The sequence below is a fragment of the Erythrolamprus reginae genome, chromosome 1, assembly GCF_031021105.1.
Source record: "Erythrolamprus reginae isolate rEryReg1 chromosome 1, rEryReg1.hap1, whole genome shotgun sequence".
Taxonomy (NCBI): domain Eukaryota; kingdom Metazoa; phylum Chordata; class Lepidosauria; order Squamata; family Dipsadidae; genus Erythrolamprus; species Erythrolamprus reginae.
In genome coordinates this window covers 242406369-242433094 of record NC_091950.1, presented here as the reverse complement: position 1 = coordinate 242433094, position 26726 = coordinate 242406369, and the positions used below count along the sequence as shown (strand labels likewise).

At 39.0% G+C, this 26726-nt stretch overlaps 1 protein-coding gene across 7 annotated transcripts in view; it reads left to right on the top strand.

Annotated features, from left to right (window-relative positions):
- The window catches only part of PLCB1 (phospholipase C beta 1), a 535828-nt gene that overhangs the window by 252747 nt on the left and 256355 nt on the right, over positions 1-26726 (top strand). The gene's annotated exons all lie outside the window — the stretch shown is intronic.

Below are 26726 nucleotides of genomic sequence, written 5' to 3'. Positions count from 1 at the left end.
TGGCATAAATAAGTTGTTATTTATATTGAGTAAAATGTTTGATACTGTTTATATATTGCATCTAATTCATATATTTCCAGAAAACAAGGTTGTTACATCATGATGAATCATATTCATTACAATTACTTAGGTTCACACAGTAGAGTTATATGTGAGGCTCCAAAGCTGATTCACTCAAGTTGTTATATGATGGCTTAGTGTGATGCATAAATACAATATATACATTGTCATTAGCTGCTCAGAAAGAGACAACAAGCAGAATAACTAGTGTAAATACCGAGCTATATTGAGTGTTCATTATGTTGTGGCCGGCCAGTAGCTCCTACCTCTGATAGCTGATTCCAACAGCAAAGAGGCTGATGTGGCAATGTGCCAGCAGCCTGTGCAGCTAGCAACCAAGTTGGACAGCGAAGATGCTGGAGAGGACTTGGTGCAAAAGGTGGAGATTCAGCCAGGGCCGTAAGAAAATCCAGAAACTCCCATCAGGGATGAGGAAGAAAAGGAGGAGCCTATTCTCAATGCACGTGCATGCAGAGCTGCCAAAAGGCAGGAATGGTTCTTTAGCAGAAGGTCTCCTTGGGAGTTAGGCTTCAGGTTAATTGGCCACTTCCCTAGCCTATTAAAGGACAATGATAAAGGAGCCAATTTGCAGGAAACAACTTTGTTCATATTCCTTCGTGTCTTGACTCCCAAAATGTTTGATCCACTCTTGTTCTCTCTATTGGCATTTTTCCTGCAAATTGCTTCTGGGCATTTTGCCAACCACCATAAGATTGCTATTATCTACAAGAGCGTTTACTCAGAATTGAGTTATTATTTTGTGGACAAGTGCTGGCTGTTAATGAAGTTGAAGCTGGTGTTCAGCTTGATGACTAAGAAAGCTCATTAGTAGTCCTTAATTAGTAAACTAAGGTTTGTACAGACTTTATGTGTGCTGTCCTTTGTGGTCCATAACTGGAGCAGAAAACATTAGTACTTATGTCAGACAATACAAAAAAGCAGTGTCACAGGAAGCAACAGAGAGACATGTTATGAGGTCGATGTTAAGAGTATATTTGACATATATCCTTATTTGTTTGTTTGTTTTGACAAGTTTGTATTGGTGGTATACAAAGATATAATAATATTTATATATTATTATACATGATACTAGTAAAAGAGAAACATTAGGATAGGAGACGGAAGGCACTCTGGTGCACTTATGCAAGCCCCTTGCTGACCTCTTAGGAATCAGGAGATGTCAACAGTGTATAGTCTAAGGGTAAGGTTTTGGGGGTTAGGTGATGATACTACAGAGTCTGGTAGTGAGTTCCATGCATCAACTACTTGGTTACTAAAGTCCTATTTCCTGCAGTCGAGTTTAGAGCGGCTTACTTTAAGTTTGTATCTGTTGTGTGCTCGTGTGTTGTGGTTGTTGCTGAAATAGTCATTGACATGAAGGACGTTGTAGCAGAAGATTTTATGGGCTATGCTTAGGTCGTGTTTAAGGTGACATAGTTCTAAGCTTTCTAAACCTAGTATTGTAAATCTAGTCATGTAGGGTATTCTGTTGCGAGTGGAGGAGTGGAGGGCTCTTCTAGTAAAGTATCTCTGGACATTTTCTAGAGTGTTTTTGTCCAAAATGCAGTGTGTGTTTCAGACAGCTGAGCTGTATTTAAGGATTGGTCTGGCCAAGTTTTGTATACGCTGATTAGTAGTGTGAGATTACCAGAGCAGAAGCTACATAGGATTAGGTTAAAACTCTTGAAGCCTTTTTGGCAATGATGTTGCAGTGGGCTTTGGCACTTAGGTCATTTGATATGAATATTCTAAGGTCTTTTACGGAGTGAGGGTTGTCTGTAAGGTCTTGTTTGTTCAGCTTGTATTTGGTGTTCTGATTCTTTTTGCCAATGTTTAGCACAGAGCATTTTTTGATTGAGATTTGGAGTTGCCAGATGTTTGACTATTCAGACACAAAGTCAAGGTCTTTCTAGAGAGTAGCTATGTGATCAGTAGTGTTGAAAAGTTTTACATCATCGGTGAAGAGAATGTAGTTGCTTGTAATGTCATTGCAAAAGTCATTTATATAGAGTATGAAAAGTGTTGGTCCAAGTATGCTGCCTTGGGGTACATCGCTCTTAACCAGAACAGGATCAGATGTGGTGCTCTCTATTTTGACAAGTTGTCTGTTTGATAGGAATGCAGTTATCCAACTATGGAGGGATCCTAAGATGCCATAGGATTTGAGTTTTAGAAGTAGTTTGTCATGAACCACTGAGTCGAAGGCTTTACAGAAGTCAATGTAAATTCTCCACTTAAACAAAACCTTTCACATGAACCCAAATCCTTTTTCCAGTTACTTGACTCTAATTACATCTGCACACATTTCTATTGACAGCTGTCTATTGCATCAAGCAAAATTATAAAAGGAAAGAGGATTCCAAAGTACTTATCAAACACAATGTTGAGCAATATTTATATTGCAAATTGATGGTTGACAGATTACGAGTGTTACGATTTTGATGAAATTCTAAATTGAACAGAAAATAATAGCTTGAGGAGCTTTCTTTTTTAGCTATTCACTTACAAAATTCTGTTTAGCCTGAACTGGATATTTTAACTACAATTGTTAGGAAGCTTGACTGAAAGTTATTTGAAAAATCAAAGGACAGGAAATCTGAATTAATTCTTGTAGTTTCAGAAACATAAGAACATAATTTGTGTTAAGTTCCAGGTTGAGGTTTCATTAAAAAAAAATAGATTGCATTTTGAAGCTAAACGGTTTTGGAAATAATATGTACAGATGAAACATAGCAAAGCTGCAAAGAATTACATTTGCTTCATTTTTTTCTAATACTTGTAAGAGAAATTTACTAACAATTGTCATTTAGGCATTGACCAGACACTGCTTCTGTAGAAGAAAGAGCAAGCTATAAAACAAGGAATTTCCCATTGTTTCTTGAAAGATTTAATGATAATTTGCATCACTCCAATGAGAGGATTTGGTTTTCAACTTGCAGACATATATTTTTATTTTTCAAAAAAACCTGGACAGATTATGAAAAAGTAGACTATACATCTACCTTCTGCCCCCATGCAAAAGTGGAAAAAACATATTTCATAGACATGATGTATTCACATATACATTAATTTGTTGTTTTCAGAATTCAGTGCCACCACATTCTGAATGTAGATGCTTTATCTCTGTGGTTGATTAATTTTATCTTTGCTGCTCTGTATTTATATACTATTCTTATTTTTACATTATTTCACTTCTCACATCATTCAGTATATTTAAAATCTGTTACTGGTTTTATAGGTAGCTGTTTTGGGCATTTAAAAAAATAAATAATGCAAAGCAATACGAAGCTTTTAGACATAATTTCAAAACAAAGAAGAAACAATAATTAGATGTTTAATGAACATGACACCTCTTATCAGAAAGAAGTGACATTGCCAATGCCACTCAACTTGTTACTTTGATTTAATCTTCCTGTACAAGAGGGTATGTGTTCTACCAGGAAATTAAGAACAAGTGTTTGAAAGGACAGGATTACTGATTGAGATAAACATAATCTGGGAATATCCATTTAATGTAAATGAGTTACAAACTCTATGATAAATTAAATTATACTAAATTCCAATCAGTTGATGTTGGTGTCCTAAATATGAGCACATGAATGATAATCGTGTGATTTTGGAATGCTTGATGTCATAAATGTGAGGATTAGTTGCATGTTATTATTTTAGTACTGTCACGATTTTGAATGGTTACCCCACAAGGCAGTCAGTATGCATGGATACATATACTTGGTTTAGTAACAGTGTTTCTGATAAAGACATTGAATTGGTGATTACAAACTGATTACATGAAAACCCATTTAGTGTGGGTGAAAATGCAATTTTATGCTACATCAACGGAGGTATAATCAATATCTCCGCTTTATTCAAACTTGGATACTGTAACCAGTTATAAAAACCAGCCTTTTAAAGGAATTTCAGACATTTTTTGGGGGGGGGGGGGGGGTGAGGAATACAGAAAAGAGCAACAACGTAATCAGAATTCTAGAAACATAAATCCTGTGAAAAGAGATTGAAGGTGTTGGCAACATTCAATCTTATGAAGAGAGTGAGAAGAGATAACATAGTACTCTTTGAATATTGAGCATTGTCTCATGGGAAAAGTTGCTTCATTATTCCAAAGTGAAGGATGCAAAATGACAGATTCAAAGCTCCAACTAAGTGTTAAGAAAAAAACAAAAATTCTTATCAGTACTAGCAGTTCACCAGTAGACTCTCTTCCTCTAGTTCTTTTTATGAGGTGGCTAGACAGCCATGTATTAAGGTTATTGTAATCTGGACTACTACACAGAGCCGGGAATTAAACTCAAAAGTATAAATGGATTCTTTCAAGAGCCTGATCCATTTCTTGCTGGCTCCCTGTTAGTCTGAAAAGAGTTGGGCAGTTTAGGTAAATGGAATAAATTAAGTTAAATTAAATTAAATTAGTTCAAGGGACTTCTATTGAAGTTGGAGTTGAAATCTGAATATCAGAAATAATTATTCAGTTTGTGATGCTTTTGACATGAATAAACAAACAGATTATTTAGATGTCAGATGGATATAGATAATCCACAGAGTTTGAAAACAGATGCTTCAGAATGTGGTCAGAGGTGGCAAACACTATTTTCAGTAACATTTAAAAACTTCTTGCAAAATGAGTTGCTTTATAAGATAGTCATGATCTCTTGAATGTTTCTTATATTTTTAACTATTTCTTGTAGTTTCTAAAAGCAATATACTGTAATAAAATATATGGCCATACTAATTGTGTTTGCAGTGTGCCTACATTGCTAAGTGTACTTTAGCTAATGCTGTTTTGTAAGCACACATTTGTGTAAACTAAAACTTACGTTGTTTGTATAGATGACTTTGCATCTGAAATATTTCATGATTTCTTACTAGAGTGCATCCAAATTTAATGAGAATTTGATTTTTGAGCTAGATTTTTATTCTAACATGTTTTGTGAGCTAAATATAGAGAATCTGCATCAGGCAGAATTTTGGAACTGAAATAGCATCTGACACACATTGCATAGCAACCATTCTTGAGCTGTGGGTAGAAGTAGAATCAAAAAATAGCCTGAACATAGACAATATATTTTGGGATGTGTGATTTCATGTGTCCTAATATAATCCCAGCATTCATATAATGCTTTCTAATGTTTAAAATGATTTACACAGGTTTATTATAACAGTTCTTACATCAGTCCTATAATCTAAGCAAGTGTGTGAATGTGTGTGTATTAATTAATTCCAGTTGGAAAATTAGATTGAAGTGGATGGAGAATTTAATTGCCTATAGCTGCCTACTCAAGTCATGGTAGTGCTGACATTTGTGGCAGGACTTTTTGTTTCATAAATCAGTCGCTCATACTGTAGTTCTGGCCAAAAGTAACATTTTGATTGGCTAGGACAGTGATGGTGAGCCTTTTTCGGCTTGGGTGCTAAAAGGGTACACGTGCAAGCGATAGTGTGAGCGTGCATGCCCACACCCATAATGCAATGCCTTCCCCCACATCCATGCACACAACCCCTACACTGCCCCCCGTGCATGCACCCAGGACTCACTGAAGTCTTCAGACTTCCAGTAGGTCTGCTGGGCCATTTTTTGTTGGCCCCAGGGTCCAGAAAAGCTTCCTGAAACCTAACAAGAGTAAAAAACAGCCCAACAGGAATTCCAGAATTCCGGTTGACCCATTGGGATGTTTTTTGAGCGAAAATGACTTAAAGTCAGCTAGCCAGTATGCATATGCATTCTTGAGTTTACATACAGCATATGCCTCACGTACCATGGGTTCACCATCACTGGGCTAGGAGAAGGGTGCAGTTGTGTCAGGCTTTCTGGAGGGGAGAAAGAAATTGTGCTGATAAGGACCATGCAAAATCCAGGTTCAGCAAGAACTCAGATAGGGAGAAGCAGGTTTTTCAGGACCTTGGATAGAGACAATGGAGCAAATCAGTCTTTTTGCCTTTTCAAGCTACACCCTGCTTGCTAAGGAAACACAGTGTATTGAATCATCTTCATATTTGGAATTTTTATGTAGTATGCATTTGTGTCTAAGTTCAATACAGCACCCAATCTCTTAACATGGTTGACCACTTTGCTTAACTAGTTTGCTTAATTTAAACTTATTTTGCACCATTATCCCCTTCAGCAAATCATCTACTTAGATTTCAGACAGACAAGCACTTGCCACATAAAACCCCAGGCTTAATCATTGTGGATAAGAAAGACTGCCAGAAAATAGAAGTAGAATAATTTATGAAAGTGGTAGCGAACCTATGGTACCTGTACCACAAGTGGCATGCTCAGCCATATCGGTGGGCACGCAAGCTCAGGTCCAGTTGATTTTTGGATCTTCTGGGTTCACTGGGAATCAGGAAATAGGCTGTTTCCAGCCTCAAGAGGAGGTGAGAATGGCCTGTTTTTTGTTCTCCGCAAACTCCAGAGCATTTCTAGGAGCCCGGAGAGAGTGAAAATGGACTCCCCCCCACCCCAGGCATTCCAGAGGCCAGAAATGGCCCATTTGCCAACTTCCAGAAAGGGAGGCCATTTTGCCCTCTCCAGACTCCTTGAAAGTTTTTGGAGCTTTGGGAAGAGTAAAAAAAAAAGGGGGGGCCTTCCAGTCCAACTGGAAGTTTGCAAATGGGCCATTTCTGGCCTCTGGAGAGCCTTCAGGGGGGAGGCCAGTTTTGCTCACCCCAGACTCCTGGAAAGTCTCTGGAGCTTGGGGAGAGCAAAAAAATGGGACTTCCTATACAACTGGAAGTTAGCAAATGGGCTACAGTATTTTCTGTCTCTGGGTGTGGGGATTGGGAGGCCAGTTTTCACCCTCCCCAGGTGCCCAGAATGGTTGTAAATGGTGAAAAACGAGTGTGCTATTGCGTGCCAAGGGGATTATGCATGCATGCACAAGGGGGCTTATAGAATTATGGGTGTGGGCACATGCACGCAACACCCCACCCCGTCGTAACCTCCCCCTTTTGCACACTAACCAAAAAAAGTTTTCAGTCACTGACCTATGGCAAAATAAAACAAATATAGTACTTTTAGTAATAGGTGCTGTGGGTGCAATCCCAAAACAATGGAAGTAGCACTTTAACACCACCAGCATTGATAGATTTGTCAGTTGTTTCAATTCCCAACATGAAGAGTTAAGACATGGCTCTGTAGCCTCAAAGGGGAAAGCTCAGAGGAGCACAAAGCCATTGGACTGTTTGGCACTCTTAGAGCCTTTCTTTTCCTTTTTTAAATGCTTAATCATCCTTGCTTCTTTCTAAATTCCATATTTTCTACATTTTTACATTTTTATAAGCTATTTGTACACTTCAACCCTTTCTTATACATTGCCGAAAATCCTACTCTGAGAGAGATGGATAGTTGAAGAACAAAGAAACAAACTACCTTGGAACAGCTTAAATCTTGTGACATCACTATTAATGCCACCAAACAACAACATCTGCCTATCCCTATACCCTTGGGAAGGACTTGACAGGCAGATAAAAATGCTATATTCAGTCTAACCGAGTTAGCTGACTGTGTAACCAACCATAATAACACATAATGGCATTGTTAGTGATAAAAGGAATACATCTTTTTAACAGATCTGCCAATGTGTTCTGGCATGTTTTACATAGAAATACTTTTCTGTTCTTCGGGTTCCCCAGTAAACTTCCTGGATAATAGAAAATAGTTTCTCAATACATTTTGATAGAAAGGCTGTCCATTTTTGCTTTTCTTTGACTTAGGGATTTTCAGTGTGTGATAATGCTAATTAAGCAATGGAACTGTAGGGGAATGAATGTCAGAACCTGGGGATGGAGCTAATAGAGGGATCAGCCTAGAATCCCTATGTAGCTTCAAGTGGGTTTAGTCCAAGCTCCCTTGAATTCTGTTGATCTTTATCTAACTCTTGGTAGGTATTGACCATTACTTAAGGAAATTCCTGTGTCTGGGTGTGAATGCCAGTTAATCAATAATTTGATTTTCACCTGATGAACTTCTTTAAAAAATGGAACATGGAATTTGTGCATTTGTTGAGATTAAGTATATATTTTGGCAATGATCTAAAATATGCTTCTCTTTTATTTCTGCCAACACAGCATATAAACCATATGCTGGAAGAATTACATGCTTTATTTGTTTATTTAATTTTCTCTGTTAATCGAAGTTGGGTAAAAAAAGTTCTAATAATCACAGCCATGTATTTTATTTATTTATTACTTAGATTTGTATGCCGCCCCTCTCCGAAGACTCGGGGCGGCTCACAACATGTAAAAAACAAATCATAAGCAATCAGACAGATTTAAAATATTTAAATATTTAAAAAACCCCATATGCTAACAGTCACACACACAGACATACCATGCATAAATTAAACGTGCCCGGGGGAGATGTTTCAGTTCCCCCATGCTTTTCCAGCGTGTTTTCCAGCAAAATGCATTGCTACTTCTCTAATTCAAAGGCTGGAAGGCAACTGCATCTTAAGAAGCAGCTTGGTGCAGTATTAATATTAACACGCTTGTTTGCATTGTTCTTTTACAGCACTAAACTTCAATTAAACAGCTCGAAACACTTTGGAAATGAGTGAACACTCTATACAGGGAACTAATGGCATATATATTCTTTAGACTTTGTGGCATTTGCATTCTGTTAGTCTGCATAATCAAATTTTATGGGGAAATCACTAGGCCACAATATAGTGCAATTTAGACTGAAGTAGCTTTCAGTCAAATTATTTATCTATCCAACTCTTCATAGGTTTGCTCAGAATTTAGAAAGATTTTAGTTTACTGATTATTGTGGAGGAGCTTTTTTCCACCAATGTTCCTGAATGATTCGTTCTGTAGGACTTGGTAATCTTTTCTGGAATTTGGGTTTCTGATCATCCACTATCTCTTACTACCAATTGTTTGGGTTCAGTGTTTTCTCATAGAGGAAGTCAATGAATATAGAAAAAATATTTCTCAGAATCCTTTGCAATGCTCAGTGGATCCTCAGGAAAGAAGTTGATGTTGAAGCATCAACAATTTGAACTCTGCTCTTTCAGATAACCTCCAGACATTTAACTTCTCAACTGTTCAGTCAACTTTTAGCATTAATGTACGTGACTTAATCCTTCCTTGTGGGAAAAACATCTAAGGTAGTAAAGAAAAAAGCAGCAGCGTTCTGTCTTCACCAGAGAAGAATCCAAAATAGTGCTCAGAGATCTTCATATGATCTTACATATAGTTCAGCAGCTCTTAAAGTCTGCAATACTAGGAAAATAATAATAATTCTAGGCAGTATAATTAGGCCATTTGGCTTAAATGTGAACCCCAAACAAGGGCATCCCACCCCCAACTTTCAAGTTTGGAAATTGGCTTAGTGGGTATGTAAGATGAGAAGCTCAAATATACTCCAGCCTTTGATTGCTTCAGCTGACAAGGTTCCAGTCCTGACTTTGTGTATTTAATGCCGAGCTAATATTTCTGGAATTCTCACCCAAAGCTAGCTGCCTCTGTGTAATACACCTTATTTTGGTCCATCATTTTATCAAGTGATGCTCTCTTTAATCCCTGAATGTATATAAAGTCACACTCAGTCTCCGTAGAAGCTCTTTTAATTTGAGTAAACTCAGGTGTACACAAACACTACAGAAATATCAATTCTCCCAAGTGTGGTAAAGTGTGGCAGCTGGATTATGAATGTATTACTTTTGCTTGAGAGCAGTATTCAGAATGGTAGTTTTGCTCATTCTTTCCTCCAAATGTATATGGTAAAAGACAGATTTTGGAAAGAGAAAAGTATTAGAATTTTAAATGACAATACAACTTAGAGTCGTGGTGCTAAGAAATGATTGTGTCATTAGATTCATTAATTAAGGAATGAGTGTTACGTGTATTTGAATCTGATAGCAGTACAGCATATTCAGAGAATTAATGATAGAAATGAATAGTTTTCCACCAAAACTATATGTGATTACTTGATATATGTATCCCCAAATATGCATATCCTTAGAAGAGCTGATACTTAGTTTGCAGCACTGATCTATTTAGAAGATTGGAGACAGTTTTGAAAGAAAATTCAGGAAGGGACTATCAAAAACAGCCTGTAATACATCAGTTTTAATTGAGATTACAGGAAACAAAAGCTCTCAAACATCCATTACCTTTCCATTGGTGCTTTTTTCTTCTCCTATAAGTGATGAATTCATTTATATTTTACCAATTTTGCAAGCTCCTTTATTCATTTGTTCAATGGACTGCGTCCCTGGCATCTCAGTGGAGAAGCTTTAATGATGTGCTTATATGACAATACCTCAAAAAGCAAAAAAAAAACAACCCCCAACCCATTTTGACAGCTTTTAATGATACAGTAATGGTACTCGTCATAATAGGTTTCCTAGTTGCCTAGAAACTTGTCCCTTCCTAGTTCTTTACATTGTTTTTTTGGTTGAGTTTATCATCAGGTAAAATGATACAACACTTTGAGTAATCTTTTATATGTATAAATATTAACTTGGGGTGATAAAAAGAGTGCCGTGAATCGGTCCTCTTAAACATTGAGGGTATGTATGTGTGTGTGTGTGTGTATATATATATATATATATGCAGATTGTTCTGAGTTCGGGTTTTGCCCTGTGTAATATTTTGCATGTCTATGCGACGTTTCGGTGAAATCACATTCACCATCATCAGGCTGAAGTTTTAAGCTTCGTCCATTTTACAACAGCACGAAGCTTGGAACTTCAGCCTGATGATGGTGAATGTGATTTCACCGAAACGTCGCATAGACATGCAAAATATTACACAGGGCAAAACCTGAACTCAGAACAATCTACATACATATACCCGTGAAAATTTACGAAAACAAATATATATATATATATATATATATATATATATATATATATATATATATATATACACACACACACACACACACACACACACACACACACACATACATATACATATACATACATACATACATACATACATACATACATACATACATACATATATATATATATATATATATATATATATATATACTGTATATGTCAAATGTATATAGATATATGACGGTCTTGGTATATTCGGGTTTCTTCCTGTGTAGGATTTGGAAATTTCTGGCGACGTTTCGACGAGGTCCCACTCGTCATCTTCAGGCTGGTGTTTCTGTCCTTGTTCTAACCTTAGTGTAGACAAAGATACAGTACTAATTTGGTATCTTAGTGATCAACACTTTAGTGGTAGTAGGACAGGATGGGGGGGGGGGGGTTTGTGATTGCTGCCGCTCTGTAATGCATCAATTGTTAGGTTGTTTTAAAAAGAACCTTGTGGCTTCGGGAGGTGAGTAAAATAAAACATCAGCTATTGCTATCAAATGGATGTTTTTGTCATGTACTTTAGATGGTAATCTTTCACGCAGGAGCATATTATGATAGACAAGTTAAGATGTCTTATATATCTCTCTCTCATCTTAATAAGCCTCTAATACGCAGTTCTGAAGGAGTTGAAAAGGGAGTCAAAAAATCACCTTAAGCCAGTGCTTATCAATTATTTTCTCTTATGCCCCCCTCCCCCAAGGAAGAAGTAAACATTTTGCAACCCACAACTCTCTGGCATGACTGTAAATAGTCTCCAAATTGCTCCCTATAATGAGACACACGTCCTACCTGACACTTGTACTGATACCTCTGTTGCATTCCTCAGAATTGTGTCTCACGAGTTCAATCAAACTTCTTGGACTCGTGAGATTTTTATTTTATTTTTTAGAATAGGCTGCCCTGGACACAACGCTGAGGAATGTGACAGAGGTACTGGTACAAGTGTCAGATAGGATATGTGTCCTACTCCCTGCGGCAAAAGAAAACACTTTCCCCAGGATCACATGTCTCCCTGGCATCACTCTGTGCCCCCCCGCTCCGGGGGACGCTTCCCACTATTTGGGAAGCTAAGATGTTTTCTTTGCTTTTATTTGTTTGAGGGCCATGCCTTAAGCTGTTTGTATTGATACTTTACGTCCCAGTAGCTTGAGATGTAAATAGAGTATCTCTCGCTCAGTGAAGGGCTACCAAAACTTTTACTACCACACTGTGGGTGTGGCTTATTCAGGATGCCCTGCATTTTCTTTCAACATCTTTCAGTGCAAATTGGCTGCTCTGGGATGGAGTTCCATTTTCGCTACCCCACTGTGTCCTCCCCCCCCCCTGTCTGGGCAGTAGCCCACCCTTGCTCCCCCTGCTTCAGCCCCCTCATATCTTAATAAGCCTTCCTGTTAGTGGAGGCTGTTCCCCCAAGTATTTTTTATTTATTTATTTATTAGATTTGTATGCCGCCCCTCTCCGAAGACTCGGGGCAGCTCACAACAGCAATAAAAACAATATAACAGTGGAACAAATCTAATATTAAAAACATATAAAACCCTACCATTTTTAAAGGTTTATGTAGCAACAAGCGAGATAGCAAAAAGCGATAGTGATAGTAATAGCACTTAGACTTGTATACCACCCTGTAGAGTTTTACTAGGCTCTCTGGGCAGTTTACAGAGTTAGCATATTGCCCCCTCCCCCAAAAATCTGGGTTGTATAAAAAGACTAAAACCCAGAAAAGTGTGACGCTTGGAAGAAATAGCCAAAACAGCAACCAGCTTTTTGGGATCGGAAATAATGGGTAATGAGCTCCTACATGTACTTGGAGAGCAGCAGTGAGGGTAGCTTAATAGGCTGTGTCCCAGGTGCTCTGCTGTTTACCCTGTTTACTAAAATCTTGGCTGAAGTATTGATAGGATGATTGTCAGATATGTAGATGACAACAAAAGTAAGAATGAGTAAAAACATCAGGAGATAAACTAAATTCAGAAAGATACAGACACCTCAACAGCGGACCACAACAAGCAACATGAAATTTAACAGAATCCCTTTGAACCGAGAGACGGGCAGCAAATAAATTTCATGCTAACAAGAGAGATGTGAAATCCTGCATCTGGTGAGGAAAGAAAATATGAATTGCTCAAATATAAGAGAAAGCAGACCGGGGTTTATGAAAGGGAACTGGGTGTTCTAGTAGATCAGTTGTTAACAATATTTTGGCATATATTAACAGGAGCCACATAATCCAGTTCATGGGAAGTAATGCTGGAAATATAATGGCTGCCCCTAATGTTAATCAGTGGCAGTTGGGGATTAAGATTTTTTTGGAGTCATAATAGTCTGATGTACCACTTGGGCAGCCTGCCTCTGAGTTTGAGAATGAACTAAAAGCTTTACAGACGGGAGCATCTTTATTTTTTAAATCCTTACAATGAATTTGGGAGATTGTGATGTGAACAAGATGATTATTTCTCGAACTTCAGAATGCATCTGATTGCACATATAATCTTGTGGCTGTTTAATATGAAACGATTAGCATGTAGTGACTGAAAAACCAAACATTTAAGAGAACAGGCATACTAATTTTTTTTTAAAAAAAGGAAGTTCAAGAGAACATGAGAAAGTGTTCTCTTCTTTTATGACCAATTTCTTAATACAGTGATACCTTGTCTTACAAACTTAATTGGTTCCGGGACGAGGTTCTTAAGGTTAAAAGTTTGTAAGACGAAATAATGTTTCCCATAGAAATCAATGGAAAAGCGATTAATGCATGCAAGCCCAAAATTCACCCCTTTTGCCAGCCGAAGCACCCGCTTTTGCACTGCTGGAATTCCCCTGAGGCTCCCTTCCATGGGAAACCCCACCTCCGGACTTCTGTGTTTATGTGATGCTGCAGGGGAATCCCAGCATGGGAATCCCAGCATCACAAAAAGGAGCACTTCACTGGCAACGGAAGTCTAGAGGTGGGGTTTCCCAGCGAAGGGAGCATCAGTGAAATCACAGCATCGCAAAAACACTGAAGTCCTCGAAACCCCACCTCCGGACCTCTGTGTTTTTGCGATGCTGCAATTTCACTGAATCAATGGGTGCTTCGCTGGCAACGGAAATCTGGAGGCGGGGCAACCCAGCGGCGGCAGTGGGTTTGTAAGGTGAAAATAGTTTGTAAGAAGAGGCAAAAAAATCTTAAACCCTGGGTTTGTATCTCGAAAAGTTTGTATGACAAGGCGTTTGTAAGACGAGGTATCACTGTATTGACGGAGAAGGGCTAAAAGGCCTTTAAATTAGTTTGTCTAAAGAGAACACTATCCTTTGTGAAATCAGAATCCTGATGGCACAGAGTTCCAGCCCTTTGAACACTCATTGCCACATGCTGCAACTAAATGAAACTGTTGTTGATTACCTGAGATCCATGGAGGAGGTTGGAGGAGATGCACTGGATGGGGGGGGGGCTAGGAATTCGAGGCACTGTTTTACAGGGGGGTCACCTCCTATCTTTCTGGTAAGACACAATCAGTGTTGGCAGGAGGCCAGAGGTCAACTCCTAGGTCCCTCCTTTGTGTGGTTCCTCAGAGGTCGGACCTCTCGCCCCTGCTGTTTAATATCTACACGAAACTGCTGTGTGAGATCATCCAACAGCACGGGGTGAGTTATCATCAGTATGCTGATGATACTCAGCTTTACATCTCCACCCCTTGTCAATTCAGTGAAGCAGTGGAAGTAATGTGCTGGTGTCTGGAGGCTGTGGAGGTTTGGATGGGCGTTAATAGGCTCAGACTCAATCCCGACAAGACAGAGTGGCTGTGGGTTTTGCCTCCCAAGGACAATCTCATCTCTCCATCCATTACTTTCGCCATCACTGCTATAAGGTCTGGCTTTTCATGCATACACTCAGTATATGTATGGTAGTAGCATAGATACAGAAACAAAATAGTTGTGAACTAATATGTTTATGAAAATAATGTTCTTATTTGATGGTATTAGGTTTTAAAGTCATGACAAATGATAATACTGAAGGACATTAATTAGCCTCTTAATTTTATATTCAAATTACTCTAATAAAAGGTTTACATTGAGCTAATATGAACAATAGATTATTATTCATATGGTCATACTTGGTTACAATTGCGGGGCTCAGTTTTTTAAAAACATAGAAATTGACTTTAACAGAAAAGGAATATAACCTTGATTATTTTCTGATTTTCTGGGATGCTTTTTCTGTGTTTGAGAATTCATCTAATTTCAAGTGAATGGTAGTGCCATGGGCTTTCGCTAATAACTTTCAGAAACTTCTTGGCACCATTTTGTCTACATGACATTTTTCAGTCTACATTAAACTGTTACATGAGACGTACGAATATTACAGATTATAGATGAACAGTATGGTACCTGACAAATGAGAAAAAATACTGGGACACCTACTTTGGGAATTGCAGTTCTGTGTCATAATTTGTTACGTTGTGCTTCTGTGGAATCAGTGTGTTAGAAATACATAAACGTTCTTAATTGGTTGGTTCCCTTCTCTCCCTCTCCTCCTGTCCGAATCAAAGGAAAATATTGATTGGTTTGAGAATTTATCCCCATTGAAGTACAGTATATCCATGTTAGATTGTGTTAATAGTAGCTAACAGGATACTAGTAAGAGATAGTAATCTATCTCTATTTAATGAGTTACTCAGCACTCTACCTGTTCTTATATTATCGCTTCTTATGTTATCTTGCTTAAGATCTCTACACATTTCTCAATCCTTTGCTTGGTTTTCTCTTCAATTCAAAGATATAATGAAAATTTCATTCTTCATATCAGGTTTGCCCAAGCGGTTAAGATAAAATGCTGTTTACATGTTTTGTGTTTTCTGAAACCAACCAATTGCCCTAAACTGAATTTGCCCTAATGCAGTTGAAGTGTAATGCAGTGTTTCCCAACCTTGGCAACTTGAAGATATCTGGACTTCTGAATGCTGGCTGGGGAATTCTGGGAGTTGAAGTCCAAATATCTTCAAGTTGCCAAGGTTGGGAAACACTGGTGTAGTGCAGTGCAGTTTTGATAGCTTTTTTCTACAGATAGGAATAATATTCAAAGAATTGTCTTTTTGCAAGTCAGAAGTTTTACTGCCATAAATATAAATATACATATTTTTTTTAAAATGTAGGGGGGCGGCATACAAATCCAATTAATAAAATAAATAATAAATAAAATAAATGTGCAGCATTTGATAGTCACATGCAACGTAGCAGTAGAAGAAATAGCCATTTTACACACCCTCTTCTCATCTCTCCCTCTCTATAGTTTTAAAAGAGGAAAAGCAGCTTATTATTGCAACTATCACAAATTCCTGCAGCCTGTTCCTGATCCTTTTAACTTAGAAGAAATACAGATCCATAATTTAAGTGAAAATCCAGATTTATTCCTTTCTGGTTATAAGGGGAAGGGTCAAGTACCCCCAGTACTTCCTAGGTGTGTGTATATTGTCCCTTAACTGCTTTGTTGCAGTGATAAATTGGTTGTCAGGGTTACTTTACATGTAGCTGCAGTCTGAAATAATTGAAACGGGCTTCAGTGAATAGTTCAGTAAATGAGAAAATGTAGCAAAATGTATTGAAGCTGAAACCAGGGGATTGGCCCATATTAATTTGTTTGTTTATTTATTTATTAATCAGATTTATATTCTGCCCATCTCACTGTCTAAGTGACTCTGTATCTAGACTAGATTCTGCAGAGCATCTCATAAGAAAACTAGTCTGGTTTATGAGTAATTTTATCACTTCCCATATAGCTATTTCTCCCCAAACATTTATGTCTTCTACTTTTGGTAGTAATATTTTAGTCACTAATAACCAATTATATGTCGGATAAACTAATAGGTTTCAATTGCTTTTCTCTCTAGCTAAGAAAAGATGCCTTGTATCTTATGAATTGTGCTGTCACACACTTGGTCTCTTGTTACACTTTGGATGATTAGTAATTATGTCAATCTGTAATTTAAGTTAGTATAAATGTCACATTAAATGGTAAGAAAAGAACTCAGAATTTAAGGAGAGCTTAAAATATGCACCACAGTCAATGTGGGTTTACAGATTTGTTGTGGCGTTAATACAAGGATTAAAAAGAAATCCAGGACACTGGATATGTATCTCATGTTAATTAAAAGAGATAACACAAAAGGATTGCTCCAAAGGATGGCCTAATATGGCAAAGAATGTTGCCAAACAGTAATGCCATTTCGCTCCTCGGTGTTCAACTTGTATAGGATGTTACTGATTTATTTTTGTTTCTGTAGTTTTATCATGAGTATTGTCACAATGTTGCTAGTGGACCTATTGATGGACTATGATGGCCACAAATGTGAGCACACTTAAACAGGAGTAAATGGGTATATGGGCCTATTAAATTAAATTAATGGCTGTAAATTTGGCATTCTATTTTAGAAGCAGAAACCCCCCCCCCACACACACACAATTATTGAAAGGTAAAATGCCATAAAAAGACCCCCGCCCCATTACAAACATATTGTTGAGGTTAGTAAAGATTAGTGCCAAGTCTGGGAGAGAAAGAGCTCTTTGCCATTTCTTCCAATGTATGCAATTGTTTATTTATCAAGGATTAGTTATTGGATGTGGGGGCACGATGGCTCAGCGGTTAAAGACCCTGAGCTTGTCAGCTGCAGAGTTGACAACCCAGGTTGGAGACCTGAGCTTGGGCACAACAAGATGAATTTCCATTATTTCTCCCAACTCCTGCCCATCTAGCAGTTCGAAAGCACGCAAATGCAGGTAGACTAATAGGTGCTACTTCGGTGGGAAGCTAACAGCATTCTATGCACCTTTAGCGTAAAGCCCTGCCAGCCACGTGACAATGGAAATTGTCTTCGGACAATGCTGGGTCGCTAAATCAAGAAACAGAGATGGGTTTTGTGCCTTAGAGTGGGACCCTTTACTTAGTTGTTGGATATGAGAATTCAGTAGCATTAATTCTTCAGCTTCTGACCTATTCTATCAATGAATGGGTGGACAGTGGCCTGAAAAGAGAAAGGAGTCCTTCTTTGTTTAAGCAAGTGGTAATCCAAGATCACACCCTTTGGGTTTACTTCTCAGAAGTATGGGCACAGAACACATATTCTTTCTGATTCTTCTCCTTGCAGACCGCAGGTTACTGGGTGTGAGGCTTAAGTGGTGGGCTTCACATAATTCAACAACCGGACCACCCAGAATTGAAAACGGGAGCATCCACACCTTGCACTCATGCGCAGTGCATCACAAAACACTGCCATTCACTTGGGTGCAACATCTGTGCATGCGTGCCCCATCACAAAAAACAGCGATATAGGGTGGAATTGCACCCGACTGGATGGGCGGGGCAGGCTCACCTGCAGGTCACCACAACAGGTTCACCTAAACCGATCCAAAACGACTGAGTCCCATTTTTGATGAGGCTTTGCCTGTTCTTCTAATGTAGCTGCTTAAATAAATCTCCTTTCTGCTATCATTCTGGGTCCTGCAGAGGCTAGGCTCCTGCTCTCAAGATTGCTCATGCCTAGAAAGACAGAATACTTTCACCTTCTACAACAGCAGTTTTAACTATTTATAGAAACATAGAAACATAGAAGATTGATGGCAGAAAAAGACCTCAGGGTCCATCTAGTCTGCCCTTATAATATTTCCTGTATTTTATCTTAGGATGGATCTATGTTTATCCCAGGCATGTTTAAATTCAGTTACTGTGGATTTACGAACCACGTCTGCTGGATGTTTGTTCCAAGCATCTACTACTCTTTCAATAAAATAATATTTTCTCATGTTGCTTCTGATCTTTCTGCCAAGTAACCTTAGATTGTGTCCCCTTGTTCTTATGTTCACTTTACTATTAAAAACGCTCCCCTCCTGGATCTTATTTAACCCTTTAACATATTAAAATGTTTTGATCATGTCCCCCCTTTCCCTTCTGTCTTTCCATCCTATATAATTGTATAATTGGTTGCCGATCAGTTTCTGGTCACAATTCAAAGTGTTGGTTATGACCTATAAAGCCCTTCATGGCACTGGACCAGATTATCTTAGGCACCGCTTTCTGCTGCACGAATCCCAGCGACCAGTTAGGTCCCACAGAGTGGATCTTCTCCGGGTCCCGTCAACTAAACAATGTCATTTGGTGGGACCCAGGGGAAGAGCCTTCTCTGTGACGGCCCCGGCCCTCTGGAACCAACTCCCCCCAAAGATTAGAATTGCCCCCATCCTCCTTGCCTTTCGTAAGCTACTTTAAACCCACCTCTGCCGTCAGGCATGGGGGAATTGAGATCCTCTTTCCCCCTAGGCCTTTACAATTCTATGCATGGTATGTATGTATGTATGTTTGGTTTTTATATTAATGGGTTTTTAATCGTTTTTAGTATTGAATTACTATTGTACACTCTTTTATTGTTGCTGTTAGCCGCCCGAGTCTCCGGAGAGGGGCGGCATACAAATCCAATAAATAAATAAATAAATAATATATAAAGAGTCTTATTACTCTTTAGATTCTGTGCTGGAGATAGAACAAGAAGGAGAACTTCATCGCCCAAATTAGCTGTCTCTATGTAGAAGTTGCCTGCCGGCAAGAGGTATAAGTGCTTACTCTGTATTGAATAAATTGTAGCCAGCATCAGTTCTCCTAGTTGTGCTGTTGCAACTCCTCCAAGCAACTGCAGAATACAAGATTGTCTTAGAAGTCTTCATTTGCAAATTAAAGACTTTTTTTTGTGTGTAATTGCACCAAACACATTTGAACATAGTTAGTGTTTTAAAATGAAGGAAAAGTTAAGCCAGATTTATATTTATCTACCCAAAGACGCAAGTATGTATGAATAAAGCCAGAATTCAAAGGCATCCATCTTCATTCTTTGCTATAAAAGCTTTTGAAGATTCTGGTGCATAGTCATCTGGAGTCTGCTAGCAGGGATGCCAATTGTACCAGTTAGGCTCCCAGTTTGAGCCACTGTTTATGTGCTTTAGGGATTATGTTCCTTCTCTCTAAGTACTGTTCTCATAAAGGTCACTGATCACCCTTTTGACGTAAAATTGGAAAGAAGTCTTTCACCCAACCCAAGAAGGAATAGGCAGGAGGCGAAGGAAGGCTATTGGCAGAAGAACAAGCCCGACCAAACCCCAGTCAAGAGCATGCAGATGTGCTATTATGTGGTTCTGTCAAGCAAAAGTTGTGTTCAGGGACATGAAAGCTTCCTTCCTTTATAGGACAGATTTATTTCAGGGTAGGAAAATGCATAAACATATTTTTATTGTTCCAAGCTGTTGAGAACATGACTTAGAGAAGAAGCTGATGAGAACACTGCATCTCAGAAATACATAAGGAATTGTACCTTGGTTGAACCTCTTCTAGACAGAAGCGAAAATTGTAGCTGTTATTCAGATCCTTTCTTTTTCATGGTAACTACATGCAGTTCTTTTCCTTAGAGTGACACTTGTAAAGATATAAAGATTATGAGATTGTAAGTAAACTGAAACAGAAAATATTCAGTCAGATACATAGGTTGCATGTTCCCTAGCAGTGTCTGTAATAGAAATGAGACAGTTATACAGAAGAAAACAATAATGTACAAATCCCAACCCACTGACCATTTTTTAAAATTTGTAGGGAATTTTGTTTTCTTGTCCTAGTTGACAGGAAGAGATATGTTTTCAATTTTTGTGCAGTTCACTAAAGCATTTTTTTGCTTTTATGATGTCTATTAATGTTGATTTATATACACACACGCATAATACATGTGTGTATATACATTTGTAAGTGTGTATACTCTTTCTGTGTGCATATGTTTATGTATATATATGTACATAATATATATAATATATATCTTCATATACACACAGAAAGAGTATACACATTTACAAATGCATATACACACATATATTCTTATCTGATTTTTATGCAGTGTCCAAAGTCACATAGATTTGATTAATAAATATAAAAAATTAAATATTTGCAGCAATGGGTTGCTCTTGATTCAGACCGGTTCTTAGAACCAGTAAACCAGTGGCAGGAGGTTCCGCCCACCCACCCTGGATGCTTCTGTGCATGCGCAGAAGTGTTGTGTGCATGCAGAAGCACACACACAAACTAGTAGTAACGAGTTTTAGATCCCACTATTAAATATTTCTCTTACTGAGCATGCAGATTTGAACCCAAAAATCCAAATTCATGGAAAAATTAGCTTCAGTTCTTTGCATGGTTTGGAGTGGGTGTCTGCTTGAATGAAGGTAAATACTGTATATCTAAATGCACTGTAGGAAATAGAAGTTAGGACTGAAGGGCTTAAAAACCCTTTTTAAGGATATCCCGAGGAGAGTTAAATGCGAGAAATTGGCCACCTTGTATTCTGTTTTTCTATCTGGAGCTATATGTGGAAAACATTTGATGGGAGAGTTTTTGTCTAGGCTATTTTGAAATGCAGGACCATAACAAGAACATAATTTTTTGGGGGGTGATGGGTATTTTTGAAATTGTGAAAGCATGACAAGGGAATCTTACCACATGACCATCATACTGAGTGTAGCTACTTTACAAAACATTTATCACATGCCAAATAGGGGAGTGTGCTCCCTGTCCACCCCGTCTTAGGAATGTTCTTTGTCCTGGGTGAACAGTGCAGTCAGGCGGTAGGGAAAGCAAGTAGGATGCTTGGCTGCATAGCTAGAGGTATAACAAGCAGGAAGAGGGAGATTGTGATCCCCTTATATAGAGCGCTGGTGAGACCACATTTGGAATACTGTGTTCAGTTCTGGAGACCTCACCTACAAAAAGGATATTGACAAAATTGAATGGGTCCAAAGATGGGCTACAAGAATGGTGGAAGGTCTTAAGCATAAAACGTATCAGGAAAGACTTAATGAACTCAATCTGTATAGTCTGGAGGACAGAAAGAAAAGGGGGGACATGATTGAAACATTTAAATATGTTAAAGGGTTAAATAAGGTCCAGGAGGGAAGTGTTTTTAACAGGAAAGTGAACACAAGAACAAGGGGACACAATCTGAAGTTAGTTGGGGGAAAGATCAAAAGCAACATGAGAAAATATTATTTTACTGAAAGAGTAGTAGATCCTTGGAACAAACTTCCAGCAGACGTGGTAGATAAATCCACAGTAACTGAATTTAAACATGCCTGTGATAAACATACTGTATATCCATCCTAAGATAAAATACAGAAAATAGTATAAGGGCAGACTAGATGGACCATGAGATCTTTTTCTGCCGTCAGACTTCTATGTTTCTATGTTTTATCACTTACTTCTCCACCACCATCCCAAGAGAAAATGCTTATTTTATCAGAGTACACAAGAGTGAGACTAGGGACACTCTTGTAAATAATGATAATGCCATAAACTGGCCCTTTGTTTTGCAGTATGGTAGCTTCCACTCTTCATGGCGCTTTATTAAAATAGGCGGGGCAAGAAGATCCAAGGGTTAGGGAAGGTGACATCCCTGGGTACCTAGTAACTAGTTCTGTTTCCCATTCCAGATTGGCCTTGACATCTGGAATTGTTGCTAAATACTTTCTTTTCATGTTGGGAAAAGCTGTTTTACTGGAACAGCATGGGAGAATGGACTAAAACTTTCAATGAGGGATTGATATTTACTCTTGACTTTGATTAATTCTTTGAAAGCTTACATATTCCAGTCACTAAAACAGGGAAAGTATTGTCACGCTGACCATAAGTCTGTCTTTAATTTATTCCTGATACCTCTTCCAAAGTGCTTTGGGTGAGAAATTATATCTGGAATGCTTCTCAGAAGAAGAAGAAGAAATTACACATTTGTTCCCTCAGTGCTTGAGGGGGTATATGATTGTCTGCTCCACTCTATTGAACAGGGGAAATTGCACAGGACAGAAGAAATTAATTTTGAAATAGGACCACAGACTCAATGGAAAACTACAGCTCTAATTCTGGGCGCTCTTATTGTGGAGTACATTCCAGGGGCTTGAAAAGAACGTTAGAAATAATATGCATAGGAGTCTGTTTATTCATAGTAATGTACATGAATATATTTCATTTTTTTTTCAGAGAACAGCATGGAAAAAAATTAATCTGAACTTAATGTTTCTTTTCAGCATTAACTTTGTATTTTTTTCTATGGTGTTCTCATGAAAAATCTGGATATATTTTCGTATGTATTCCTATAAGAGAGAAAGTAGACAAAATTGAAACAAGTTTTATTTTAATAATATTTTATTAAAAAATGAGCCCAATGGTCTCAGCCTCACACTCACCTGAGCAGCCCCAGACACCATTGGCCCCCACACACTCACCATCTCCTGGGCTGGGCATGCCCCCCCTCCGGGTTGATGATCATAACTGGGGTTTATTTTGGGGGTATGGCTTATGTTAGGAGCACCCAAAAAATCATGCTAGGACTTATTTTCTTGTTGGTTCATAATTTTGAGGAAACATGGTTAAGAACATAAGGCGAGCTATGCTGAGTCAGGCCAAAGCCCATCAAGTCCAGCATTCTGTATCACACAGTGACCCACCAATTGTCCATGGGGATCTTGAGCAGAAAGAGAAGGTAAGACCCTCCCTTTCCCTTGACGCCCAACAAATGGTACTCAAGGGAACCCTGCCTGCCTCAATCAACATAGAAGCAGCACTTGGACATCCGTTTCAATAACCATGTTTACTTTGGTTATTTTTTGCTACAACAAACTAAATTCTTTTGAAGAATAGGACTGACACAGAAAACTATATGCTATGAGAATATGAGAATTCAGGAGATTTACAGGCGTTAAATGCCATCTAAAAACATTAATTCTTAGTTTTCCATGCAAGAATGGCCTTGTTCACTTTCTTTAACAACAACTTTGGAAATTGTCTGTTGTACAAGTAGTCTTTTATTTATGACCACAACTCAGCTCTGCTGCTAAACAAGACATTTGTACATTTTGTCCCACTTTATGACCTTTCTTGCCATAGTTGTTAAGCGAATCACTGCAGTTAAGTTAGTAATACAGTTGTTAAACGAATCTGGCTTGCCAATTGACTTTGCCTGTGGGAAGGTCACAAAAGGGGCATGGGTGTATGTGTATGTGTCACACAATACTGGGACACTGCAGTCGTTATTAATATGAGTCAGTTGCCAAACATCTGAATTTTTATCACATTTATTTATTATTTATTTATTTATTGGATTTGTATGCTGCCCCTCTCTGACGACTTGGGGCGGCTCACAACATATCAAAAATACATAACAGTATACATCTCAAAAATCCAATTAATTTGACTAAAAGAACTAAAATGACTGTCATAAATTACTTTTTCAAATGCCATTGTAACTTCAAACAGTCACTAAATGAACTGTTGTGAGTCGAGGATTATATATCTTTATTTCTTTTATTCCCTAATACAGTGATGGCGAACCTATGACATGCATTCAAAGGGGCTACCGTTGAAAAGTGTTCGGAAACTTCAGATTGTGCAGAATGCAGCTGTGAAAGCCATCATGGGCTTCCCCAAGTAGGCCCATGTTACACCAACACTCCGCAGTCTGCATTGGTTGCCGATCAGTTTCCGGTCACAATTCAAAGTGTTGGTTATGACCTATAAAGCCCTTCATGGCATCGGACCAGAATATCTCAGGGACCGCCTTCTGCCGCACGAATCCCAGCGACCAGTTAGGTCCCACAGAGTTGGCCTTCTCCGGGTCCCGTCGACTAAACAATGTCATTTGGCGGGACCTAGGGGAGGAGCCTTCTCTGTGGTGACCCCAACCCTCTGGAACCAGCTCCCCCCAGAGATCAGAATTGCCCCCACCCTTCTTGCCTTTCTTAAGCTCCTTAAGACCCACCTCTGTAGTCAGGCATGAGGGAATTGAGATATTCCTTTCCCCCCAGGCCTATGCAAGTTATGCATGGTATATTTGTGTGTATGTTTGGTTTTTAATAAGGGTTTCTTAGTTATTTTAATATTAGATTTGTCATATGCTGTTTTATTATTGTTGTTAGCCGCCCCGAGTCTACGGAGAGGGGTGGCATACAAATCTAATAAATAAATAAACAAACAAACAAACACACACACATACATAATACATATACAGTGTTCCCTCAATTTTCGCGGGGGTTACGTTCCAAGACCTCCCGCGAAAGTCGATTTTCCGCGAAGTAGCGGTGCGGAAGTAAAAACACCATTTTTGGCTATGGACAGCCAAAAACTACCCCCACGCACCCTTTTTCAAGGCAGTGCAAGGAGCCGGGCTTGAAATTAGGGCAGGGAGCGACGAAAGTGCGGAGGCCGGCAAAGATTGCTTTGAATGTCGGCTGCCCCCGCCCCCCCAGCGCCTCCGGCCCCCTCACCGCTACCGCCCGCCCGCCCGATCCACCCCTCTCACCGGCTTTCTTCGGACACGGGTCCTCCTGCAGCAGCGCTGGCGGCTACGGCTTCTCATCCTCCTCATTCGGCCGGTAGCCGCTCTGAGCGCTTTGAGAATGCCTGCCTCGCCCCTCTCACAGTCCCTTAGCTGAGAGCACTTTCGTCCCAGCTATCAGCGAGGGGGCTGCAGGAGAGGTGGGGGCAGGCGTTCTCACAGAGAGGGAGAGGGAGAAAGAGAGAGAGAGCAAGAGGGGGGAGAGTGGAAGGTAGAGAGAGAGAGAAAAATGATAGAAAAAGGGAGAAAAAAGAGAAATGAGAAAATGATTGAAGCAGAGAATGACAGGAAAGAAAGAGAAAGAGAGAGAGAAGTGACTCTTGGTGATGACGTATGACGTCATCGTGTGGGAAAAACCGTGGTATAGAAAAAAACTGCGGAGTATTTTTTAATTAATATTTTTTGAAAAACCGTGGTATAGCATTTCGCGAACTTTGAACCCGCGAAAATCGAGGGATCACTGTATACAGTATCTGAGGGCACATGAAGCTTAGCTCTATGTCAGCTCCAGCCAGCTGATTTTCAGCTTTCTTTTCAGCTGTTATTGCTCTCTCCAAACTTCCTTTTTGCCTGTTGGGCTGTTTTTCACCATCACCAGGCATCAGGAGGCTTTCCTGAACCCTGGGGATGGTGAAAAACAGCCCAATGGGCCAACCGGATTTCAGAGGCTTCAGTGAAGCTTGTGCGCATGCATAGAAGGAAGCAGCCCATGGGGAGGAGGGTGTTATGCACATGTGCAGGTGCAGCATGGGGGTTGTGTGCATCTGCACGGGAGGGCATTGTATTATGGGTGTGGGCACCCACGCGCATGCTGTTGTGTGTGCGTGCACCCTGTTGACACCCAAGCTAAACAAGGTTCGCCATCACTGCCCTAGTATCTGACAGAGTGATATGAGCGATATGATACAGACTGCAGAGGGAATGACACTAATCTATATACAACTTTAAATTCTCATGTGCCCCTAATCCAGGACCACAATTCCTGCAGGATTAAAATTTGGCAAATTTGTTTTTTGAGCCATGCCATGGCTCACCGTTGCCCAACAATTGGCGGCAACCCTCCATGTTTTATCTTAGCTGTTATTTAATAATAAATAGTTTAACTCTTTTACCTGGAAATTGCTAAAGTCTGAATGGTATATAATACTTTTTCAAATTTCTAAAGTAATCGCAGTAAAGGAAGGCATGTCCAACTGTTTGTTTCTCCATGAACATAATCTTTCATATTTCATTGTTTTATTTTATCTGCCACAGAAAAGGGCAGAAGGTAATAGTATATTATTATTTTAAGGTATATTATGTATATTACTAAATATTTTTTCCTTAGTCTGAGAAAAATGTAATTAAATGATTTGCCTATTTCCAGGTGTGTGTGATCGATGTTAGGGAGCTAATTTGGATTGGTAATGCTATACACTCCAGC